Below are 10,861 nucleotides of genomic sequence, written 5' to 3'. Positions count from 1 at the left end.
ATTATCACATTTTAGCAAAGGAAATCTAAACTGAACTTGCTAAAACACTTTGATGAAACTTTTAGTCGTATCTCATATCACAGAACTAGATTCTCTCAGAATACAAGAAACAGAGCATAAGCTAGGACCTTAGTAAATTCATAGATTGATACAGTGTGACAGTTGGAAAGTACCTTAAAGACCACTATGTACCGACCTGGCTTCTAGACAGGGTATTTAATTTGCATTTTGGTATCATCACTTAATGCCTAGAAGTAATCATCTAATTCACTATTTAAAAAGTAGCTAAGTGTGGTGTAGGAGAAAGGGAAAGAGAGTGAGAGCAAGTGCACACTGGGAATAACTCAAAATACTCTGAATTTGGGTCTTATATCTGGGGTTACCAAGCTGTGTGATTCTGAATCAATCACTTAACTTCTCTGAATATGGTTTTCTTCATCTGTACAATGGGCATAATGATACTCGTTCTGGTTATTTCTTAGACTCATTGAGGATTGAGTCTATGAACGATTATAAAAATATTACAGAAACTATAAAAAGCTATACAAGTAGACCACAGTGACAGTAGGACAACACCAGTGACGCTTTGCATTAAAAAAATAAAATAGCTACCAGCTGAGCAATGGCTGAGAAAAGGAAGTTGCTAGAGAAAATGTTTGTACCAAAATTGTTTGTCAGCACTCAGCCTCTGAAACTTAGAATCAGTTCGTAACACATCTCCCCTACTCCCAGTCAACTAGGCCCACTTGTTCAGGCTATATTTATCATTCACTTTAACCTGATTTCTGGAGGACAGTAGCTCTAGCCCCAGCCCTCATCCCCAGAGTTGGTTGTGGTTTATAGGGTTCTCTGCAACAATATCTCCTCAGTCTGACTTCATTGTATTTGAACATATAAAAATTGCTTTGGCAGCAAAGTATCTTTTGTATTAGATGAATTCCTATTCTTCTCACCGGAACAAGAATGAATTTGATAACTGACAGAAGATGGAGAACAGTATTTGCCTTGCAGTCTCTTTTATTCTGGTTTTGAATTTTTCTTTACTTTGAAGGTCATAAAAAAGCCTAAAATAGTTTGCCAATGTTGTAATTAGGACTCTCCATAAATGATCTGTTCTCTTAGGCTTTCATTTGGGTTTTCTTTCAATGGAATAATAGTTTCATATGCTATTCATTTTCATGCTAAAATATTAATCTGCCTAGTCCTTTGTCCCATTTCCCCTTTTGCAGTTGATGCTAAATTGGGGGTAGTGGCAATTGATCGTTATTATTGGGCATCTATGATACACAAAGATTTGAGTGAGGGATTATGGAGAGGAGAAGCATGTCCTCAACTAAGTATAATTCAATAAAAAGAGAAAGAAATTTGAGGTTTATGATCCACTCCCATAATATTTCAAAGGATGTTAATGGAACTGTTGATGCAACATCCATGAAAACAACTTTTCCTTAGACATTTGGCCAATCATTTATCCTAGGCAATTTATGCAATTCTAGGTCATAGTCGATCATTTCTGCTTCCAAAGTACTTTGTTACCCTGGGACAATTTTTCTTCTCCCACAAGGATTCTTGGGATAGATTGGATAAATGAAAAGACCTGATATTAAGCACAATGATACATTCACTCAACAAACAATTGTTAGTTGTCCATCTATACCAAACTTTGGCTAAGCACTAGGAAATCATCAGTAAACAATACAGACATAATCCCTGCCCTCATGAGCTTAAGTTCCAGTAGAGAAGATAGAGAGTAAATAACTAAATAATTTAAAATATAATTAGACTTTGTAGTAAGTACTATGAAGGAAACAAACAGGATGCTGTTATAGAAAATAAGGGGTCAGAGTTACTTGACATGAGATGATTAGGAAAGGCCTCACTTAAGTAAAGTTTAAGCTGAGACCCAAAAGAGGAGCAGGAGCCAGCTATGGCATGTGAAGCACCTGAAAATGGAGAAAAGAAAAAGGAAAGAGCAATGTCAAAGACACTAAGAAGGCGTGATCCTGATGTGTTCAAGGAAATGAAAGAAGGCTGGATGGTAGGGAGCAAACGGTGGGATGGTATGAAAAGAAGTAGGAGCCACACCAAGCAGGGCTTTGCAGGCCACAGGCAGGAGTTTGGATTCTATTCTAATTGCAACGGAAAAACCACTTTTATTTAGGTAAGGGCATAACTTGGTCTGATTTATATTTACATTTTTTAAAGATCTCTCTACTATCTGAAGAATGGATCAGAGAAGGTCAGGAGTGGAAGTGTGGAATCAAGGAGACCAAATAAGAGACTATTGGGATAGTCCAGGCTAGAGATTATAGTGGCTTGGACTATGCTGGTGCCAGCAGGGATGAAAAGTAGTGGCTAGAGTAAACCCACTTACTGTAATGAGAAAAAAGGTAGGGATAGGGAAAGAATTAAGGACCTTTTTGGACAAATTTGAGATATCTATGCTTCATTTAATTAGAAAGTTAAGTAGGAATTTAGAAATGCAAATCATGGTCAGGTAAGTTAGGGCTGGATCATACTACTGTAATAGATCAACTTTGTGACCATAACATTTGGTCAAAATAAGCAACAATGTTCATAAATAGTCAGGGCTCAAAGTAGGAAGATTCACTTAAGTTTCATCAATGCAATGCCAATAATCAGTTTCCTCCTCTTTTTGTTTTGCTTTAAATTTTTTTAAATTAACATTTTCTTTGCTTATTTGACGGAATCTATTAGTGGGTTTGATATTACAGAAACATATATATTTTTGCTGTTTATTTGAACTTAGACCTCCCTTAGAACCAAGGCTTAAGTAGGTGGGGAGATCAAATATTTTTAAAAAAAGGAAGTTTTTCTTTAATTTACTAGCTCTGCCACTCTGACTGTAATCTATGAAGTCTCACATGATTTAAACCTGGATACTTATGGAGCCTCATGATAACTAAGATATGCTCATGTCCTTCCTACAAAAGTTCCCAGATTTACACTGCCAACAATGGAAGTCACGTGTTTCCAAGGGAAGGTCAATATCTTTGGCATTTCCTGCTGGCTACAGTTTGACAGATATTCACTTTTGTTTTTCGTTTTTAAAAAAAGTTTAAAACAAGATCTTTTTTCCAATAGCTGGCTTACGTCGGTGAAGTGGCAAGATGAGTTTTTAAAATGCCGCTTTATTTTTATTTATTCATTCTTTTGATCACTACATTTTTTTTTTCATTCTGTAGATGTTTTTAACTTATATTACTTCGTCCATCTCAAAGATCTTTCACATAAGTTAGCTCAGCATGATGTAATGGAAAAAGCGAGGGCTTTGGACACAGCAAATCTGGTTCCCTGTGAGGTACTAATATCATCTACATTATACAAATGAGGAAACCGAAAGACAAAGAAGTGAGTTTTCCAAAGTTACACTTTTATGTGTAAGTGGCAGAGCCAGGATTTCAAGGCAGGCAGTCTGACTTTGGAGTCCATGGTATTTACAGCTATGCTCTGCTGCCTCCAACTGGCTGTTAAGACTATTTCTGATAGGCTCTGACGTAGGCAGCACCTGCCCAAAGTCACATAACATCTCAGAAGACAAAATGATGACTTGGTCCTACACTCAGAGAATGCATGATCCCTGGTCTCATTTCACCATGTTAATCTGCTTCTCATGGAAGTGGAAACACATATTTTCAAAATACACTTTTTTGAACTTTTAGAGTAGAAAAAGGGTTACATTACAAACTACGGGGGCCAGCCCCGCGACCGAGTGGTTAAGTTCATGCGCTCCACTTCAGCGGCCCAGCGTTTCGCTTGTTCAGATCCTGGGCACGGACATGGCACCACTCATCAGGCCATGCTGAGGTGGTGTCCCATATGCCACAACTAGAAGGACCCACAACTAAAAAAAATATATGCAACTATGTACTGGGGGGATTTGAGGAGAAAAAGCAGAAAAAAAAGAGATTGGCAACAGTTGTTAGCTCAGGTGCCAATCTTAAAAATAAAGAAAAAAAATCAAAACTATAACTCCTAGAATATAACAGAATAATAGACTTAGGTCCTTACAGCTGAACAACTTGGCCCACTTAACTGCTCTTGTGAAATCAGCTGAAACCAACACCACCAAACTTAACTGTTAAAAAGCAACAGTACTCAGCAAGGTTAGGTTGCCATAATTGGGCCAGAAACATAGATATCAAGGTGATAATGGAATGGGGTGGAGAGGGATCCAAGGCGGCAAACAGAAAATAAGGTCTCGATTTAAATTTCCAGGTGGGAATAGAGCCCCTCAGAGCTTCACATACCTGAGCTTCTCTGAGTTCTCTTTCCCCCATCCTTCCAGGAATAAAGTTGTATTTCTTCTTGAATCCTAACAGAGAAAGACAACTGAATAACCATCTTTATCTTTACCCCAGCACCCTTTACAGACACACACACACACACCTTTAAAAATGTTGAAGATGTATATTCCTCCTGAAAATCTGCTCTGGAAAAAATCAAAACCACTTAAATAGAACTTTCTAAGATCTTAATGGTTATTTTCATACTTGTGTTTTGAATAGTTTTATAAGCCTTTAAGACTTTTCTTAATTACTCTGAACATTTTTCTACCTTGCTTCACTCATCATGCTAAAACGTAAGCTTCTGATAAACTCAACTCAAAAATAAAGGCCATATATGGCAAAATGAAAGACACTGAAACAAGAAAAGAAAAAAGATTGTTTCCATGAGCCTCATATCTTGGTGCTCATAGGTCAATAACGAATGCTTCAATTTGCTGACTAATTTGTGTGGTGGGAGAGGATTTTAACGTCTAAAAATATTATTTACTGGAGCCGGCCCGGGGGTGCAGCGGTTAAGTGCACACGTTCCACTTCGGCGGACCGGGGTTTGCCAGTTCGGATCCCAGGTGTGGACATGGTACCATTTGACAAGCCAAGCTGCGGCAGGCGTCCCACATATAAAGTAGAGGAAGATGGGTACGGATGTTAACTCAGGGCCAGTAAAGAAAGAAAGAAAAATATTATTTACTGTGACCTATATACTTCAACCTTCAGTCTTAACCATGGCAATATTACTGTTAACTCTTTTTGCAATTTGTCTTACTGTTATTCCCTTTTCTTGATTTTTAAACTGAATTATAATGCTAATTTTTGTTTTAAAAACACCAAACCCTAATCTTATAGCAAAATACGATTCTCCCAATTCCTCTTTCTCTCTACACCTATGTGTGTGTGTGTGCACATGTGTGCATGTGTGTGTGTGATTTCAGAAGTTTCTAAATATATGTTTCCATTTCGAATGCCAATTTTTAGATATTTACAAATACTTATGAAAATATATTGCTTCCTCATGTTGTGGAGAGTCATTGTCCTGAAAAAGAATGTAGCCTTGGGTGTGAATGGGATTTTTGAAAGACTTGGAGTTGATGTCCAATTGCTACCTACACTATTCAGGTATTGTTATATTGTCAGGAAGTAAAGATAAGCTTCTTTCAGACTTCCGTTTGTCTGAAACAGGAAAGGCAAACTGTGGTAACAAGCACAAAAAATGACCTACACAAAATAAAGCACTGACAATGTATGGGAATCTCAGTGTACAGAGGCTATATTTCTTTTCTGTTTTCTTCAAGACCGTGTGTAAATGGAGCTGTCAGATGTGCCATTCTGCCTAGATGAACGCCCACAGTCCAAGTCTATATCTGTAACATAGAGCACATATGTTCCACACAATTTTATATCTTAATATGTAAAACATTTCCCTCATGAAAATATAATGTGCATTCCATTAAATGTGATGGCATTGTGTAAAACTGTAAGTGGCACAATTTCATATTTCTACATTCTCTATGATTTGTTTTATTTTTCATATCTTATCTGCAAATGAGAATTAAGAAATAGGTACCACCCCATGTCATGCCTACTCCCTTCAACTGTTTAAATTGCTATATTGGATTATAGGCACATTAGTTTGATTTAAGAAGGGAGAAAGTAAAAAAGCATTGTTAAGGCACATGACATTACAAACCACAAACCATTTCTAGACCTTCTAAGCAGGGAATGTTGGCAAGATGTTTCACTTATAGTCTAGTAAGTTACATTTTTGAGGGTAGTTTCAGGGATAGTTTTTACCTGTGAAGGTTTGAACAAATTACTTTTCAGAATTTCAGTTTTTCCTTTTCTAAAGTGGAGTAGATGACAGAACTTGTATAAGGCCCAAATGGGAGAATTTAGTAACTCCAAAACCCCAAATACAATGGCCTAAATCCTTCTATCAGTAACGCTAGGAAATATACCACAGAATGTATAAGAAGATATAGGTGGTTCCTAAAATGGAAAAATAGAACAAGGGTCGTTAAACTGCTTGTCTTTTATAAATTTTAATTAAGAATGAACTTAAAATTATCACACTTTCTGTCGTTGTTGCTCATTTATCAGATGATTAGTATACAGCACCATGCCTATCAGGTAGCATTTTATATTTCTGAAGAAAGTAAAACAGGACATTTGAGGGATGTAGAAACAGGCTCAGAAGTCATAAATTGGTCAAAGCTATTGCCAGAGCTATGACTATAATAACATATGTTTTTATGGTACTTAAGCGGCTACAAAACACTAAGACACAATTTGTATTGCAAAAGTTATGTATACCCTTATGACAATTTAAACTTTCTTTATTCATTTAAAAGTATTTATTTCTGGGGTCTGGCCCCATTAAAAGTAGTTATGTTTGGTGCCCTCCACTTCAGCGGCCCGAGTTCAGTTCCCAGGGGTGGACCTACACCACTTGGCAGCAGCCATACTGTGGTGGCCACCCACATACAAAACAGAGTAAGACTGACACAGATGTTAGCTCAGGGTGAATCTTCCTCAAGCAAAAAGAGGAAGATTGGTATTGGCAACAGACGTTAGCCCAGGGCGAATCTTCATCAGCAAAAAAAATAAATAAATAAAATAAAATTTATTTCTGGGCACTGGATATACAGCAGTGAATAACATATATAAGGTTCTGCCCTCATGGAGCTGGCATTCAAGCCCTAAAAAGGCGAAAACGGCCCCCAAAATAACTCTGGACAAAAGTTTGATGTCTCTCCCTTCATACCTTTTATTTTCCTTACACAAACATGTATGTTCATGTAGATGCTTGTTTTTGTTTTGTACAAATGTGGGATTATACTATACATGTTATTATATATTGGTTTTACTTACTAAAAAAACATTGTGGTCATTCTTTCAAGTATTTACATACAAATTTGCCTTAACCTTTTTAGTAGTTTGATCATATTCCATTGCCACAATACCATATATTATTGCCTCATTTTCCTATTGACAGATCTCAAAGGCACTTAAAACTTTTTTACTGTAACAAACAACATGGAAATAAATACTTTGGTCAAGTCTCCTTCATAGAGATAACTTTTATTTCTTCAGACAAATTCTCCAATATGGGACTCAAAGGGGATATGAATTTATAATTTTAAAAAACACTGCTGGATTACTTTCCAAAAATGTTGAGTAATATATGTCCTAGTAACACTATTATCAATAACGATAATACAGTAATAACAATAGCTAACAATTATTTGGACTTATAATGTGCCAGAAACTATTGTAAGGGCATAATCAATACCTTCTTCAATTTGGGAACCATTATCATTTTTACATATGAGGAAACTGAATCAACGATAGGTTTGTTAACTGGCCTAACATCACACAGCTAGCAAGTGATGGAGCCATTATTTAAACACTTGTATTTTGCTCAAGCCCATCCTCTTTTTTTTTTTTTTTAAGATTTTATTTTTTCCTTTTTCTCCCCAAAGCCCCCCAGTACATAGTTGTATATTTCTCGTTGTGGGTTCTTCTAGTTGTGGTATGTGGGACGCTGCCTCAGCGTGGTCTGACGAGCAGTGCCATGTCTGCGCCCAGGATTCGAACCAGTGAAACACTGGGCCGCCTGCAGCGGAGCACGCGAACTTAACCACTCGGCCACGGGGCCAGCCCCAAGCCCATCCTCTTTTATTAGTCATTTAACATTTTTACCAATCCGATGAAGAAAAAAGTTCTTTTACTGTTATTTTAATTTTTCTGCCTCCTTACTAGAGATATTTAGCATTTTTGATATGTTTATTATCTTCATTCCCTCTACTATGAACTGCTCATTTATATTTCCACTCATTTTATGTTGGATTGGTTGTTTTAGTCACCATATTTTGTAGGTGCCTTTTGTTTATTACTGAGACAAATATTTACAATGAAAACACTTTGTTTGGTGTTGCAGTCACTCAGACTGTCATTTATCTTTTGACTTGCATGACACTGCCTTTTGCCATACAGAAATATTTATGAAATCAATTTTTTTCATTTATGGCTTTTGGGATTCTTGTCTTGCTTAAGAAAGCCTACTCTATCGAAAAAAATAAAAATATTATTTTGTATTACCTTATAATATTTTATATGATTTTAAAAATTGTCTTTAATTCACCTGCAATTATTGAATAAATGGTGTGAGGTTAGGTTCTACTTTTATTTTCTGTCAATAGATAGCCAGTCATCCTCAAACAATTTTGTTAATGCTCCACCATTTTCTATATGTTCTTCTAATAAATACATAATTCTCATCTCTTTTCCATTCGTTCTCTGAGATTCTGATATGCTATTGCCCACTCATTCCTACTCTGGGTCTGGTTGAATATTACTCTTTTTAATACAAATTAAAGTTAACACTATAATGCTTCTAATTTCAAGTGCCGTGGCCAACGGGAGAGGAAACGGATATTTTAGATCCAGAGATTACAGTACCTCAATTTCAACCCCAAAGCAAGTGCTTTCTCTTCGCCTTCTTCTTGAACGGCTAGCTCTGGGATTAAGCTGGTTCATTTGGAAGTTCATTCTAATGATACTCCAGTGCCAAAAGAAGAATACTGAAAATCTGTCTTAAGAAACATAAGAACCATAAGATATCTCTCTCAATTTCCTAAATCTTCTAAAATTTCTAAATACGTATATCTGTTATAGAAACTAAAAATATACATGTTTTCTAAGTAGAAAGACTTGCTTACCAGGACTTACTCAAATAGAAGGGGAAATATTTCACCTTTGTTGGTAAGCTTCTCACATTGTGTAGTCAAAAACAGTGATGAAAGTTTTCTTCACACTATGGTGTCTGCAAGTCAGCTATGTTTGTTTTAAATTCTACTCTCTAGCACTTCTCTTTATCAACCACAAAAAAAATCAGCAATTGTTGGCTTCTGTTTCTTATGGTATAGAGTATAAAGCCTCAGTGAAAAATGAGAGCAATTAAAAACAGCTTATGGTCTAAATATATTTTATAGGTATCATTAAAGAGAGAACCAAACAAACCACAACACTTCACAGGAAAAAGATTTGCCAGTAGACTGTCACAATAAAGCAGTAGAGGCTTATTATCTGCATTGAGAATTTCTTTTCACTTTAAGTACTTTTAACTGATTTTGAGGAAGCCTTTAGACAAACTAAATAATTTTGAACTTTATAATTTAACTCATCAATAGGCTTCTTATGGAAGTAGAGTTTTTAAAATAGATTTAATTTTCTACATTTAAGGGAACAATATACAAAAATCTAACAGGCATTTATTTGGCCACTGAGGCCACTTACACCCACAACGTTTAAGAATATTTGTAAGAATATGATATCTTGACCCAGGATTTTTTAGAATAACAGTATCATGGTACATATAAATAGATTCAGGGTAGAGCAAAGTAATTTTCTTCCCAGAATTCTCAACTTTTGTGGCTGGAATTGTTACAGGCATTTTAAAAGCTAACCTTAGAGGAGATTTTGTGACATTCCTAAGATCAATATTTTTCAGTGGAAATATTTCTAAGAAACCATAGAAAAGCAGAAGGGAAAAAAGAAATAAAACTCCAATCATACATTCACGGCATCTTTTTTCTCTCTGAGGAATATAGCTGAACTTTACTTACGTTTTTCTTGCTTGATACTGGTACCAAGAACCGCTAGTTTTCAGGCATTGTGGAATTTAATACTGTATCTATAACCCATCTTCTAGGTTTAGTTTCTAGAAAATTCTTCTCAGGTATTGCCTGGTCTCTATACCTTAGGTGAATTTTGTCCCTTAATTTGGTCCTAAGATTCTTGCCTAGAGTACAAACGTGACATAAGAGGTTTAACCTCTCCAAAATCTTTATACCCATTAATCTCTTCGGCAACTTATTCCCGCTCCCGCCACTGGTGCTGTTTCCTTTCCTTGGTCGATTACGATTTATACTAAGCAGGAAGTAAATAATTGGCTCACCTCTTTATTAAATATCAGTTCATTCACCCAGTATCATAAGTTATTGCCAAGATAGGAAGGATTATATCTCAGTTAAACAAGTACATTTTAATATTTTCACTCTCCCTCTCCTCTTACCAAATATCGGAATCCTCTTTCAACTGTCACCAGCCTGCTGGAAACCGCCCCTTTACCACGTTTCCTGCCCTAATCATATTCTCATTGGTCAAAAGAATTTGATTGGCATATCCTAGATCCAATGAGGGTTTATTCTGGTTTTTGAACTCTGCCCCCTTCTGGAAAATTTTTTACCTCGCGTTTGTGTTTGTGTTTGGGGCTTCCAGATGAAAGGGAGGACAGCAGGTTAAATTTGTATTTCAGATAAACAATGGATAACTTTTCAGTCATGAGTAAATTTCATGAAATATTTTAGGTATGCTTGGGCTAAAAATATTATTCATTGTTTACCTGAGATTCAAATCTAACTGGGCACCCTGTATTTATTATTCACTAAATGTGGCATGCTATTTGCAGAGGATCTGTCTTTACAAAAATCTATACTTAATTTTACAATTTCCTAACACTTCAACTATGAGTATATTTAATAGCAGTGCAAATA

The 10,861-nt window shown here is 36.0% G+C and overlaps 1 long non-coding RNA gene across 1 annotated transcript; it reads right to left on the bottom strand.

Moving 5' to 3' along the window:
• Window positions 1-4,271: 4,271 nt before the first annotated feature.
• LOC138922014 (uncharacterized) lies at window positions 4,272-10,434 on the bottom strand. Its single transcript, XR_011435102.1, has 3 exons — window positions 10,381-10,434; window positions 8,766-8,895; window positions 4,272-4,336 (listed from the first exon to the last, which is right to left on the bottom strand). It is a non-coding gene; the product is annotated as an uncharacterized lncRNA (long non-coding RNA).
• Between the last annotated feature and the right edge of the window lie 427 nt (window positions 10,435-10,861).

The sequence above is a fragment of the Equus caballus genome, chromosome X, assembly GCF_041296265.1.
Source record: "Equus caballus isolate H_3958 breed thoroughbred chromosome X, TB-T2T, whole genome shotgun sequence".
Classification (NCBI taxonomy): Eukaryota; Metazoa; Chordata; class Mammalia; order Perissodactyla; family Equidae; genus Equus; species Equus caballus.
Note: the sequence above shows the minus strand (reverse complement) of the source record. Positions and strands in the feature narration are given on the sequence as shown.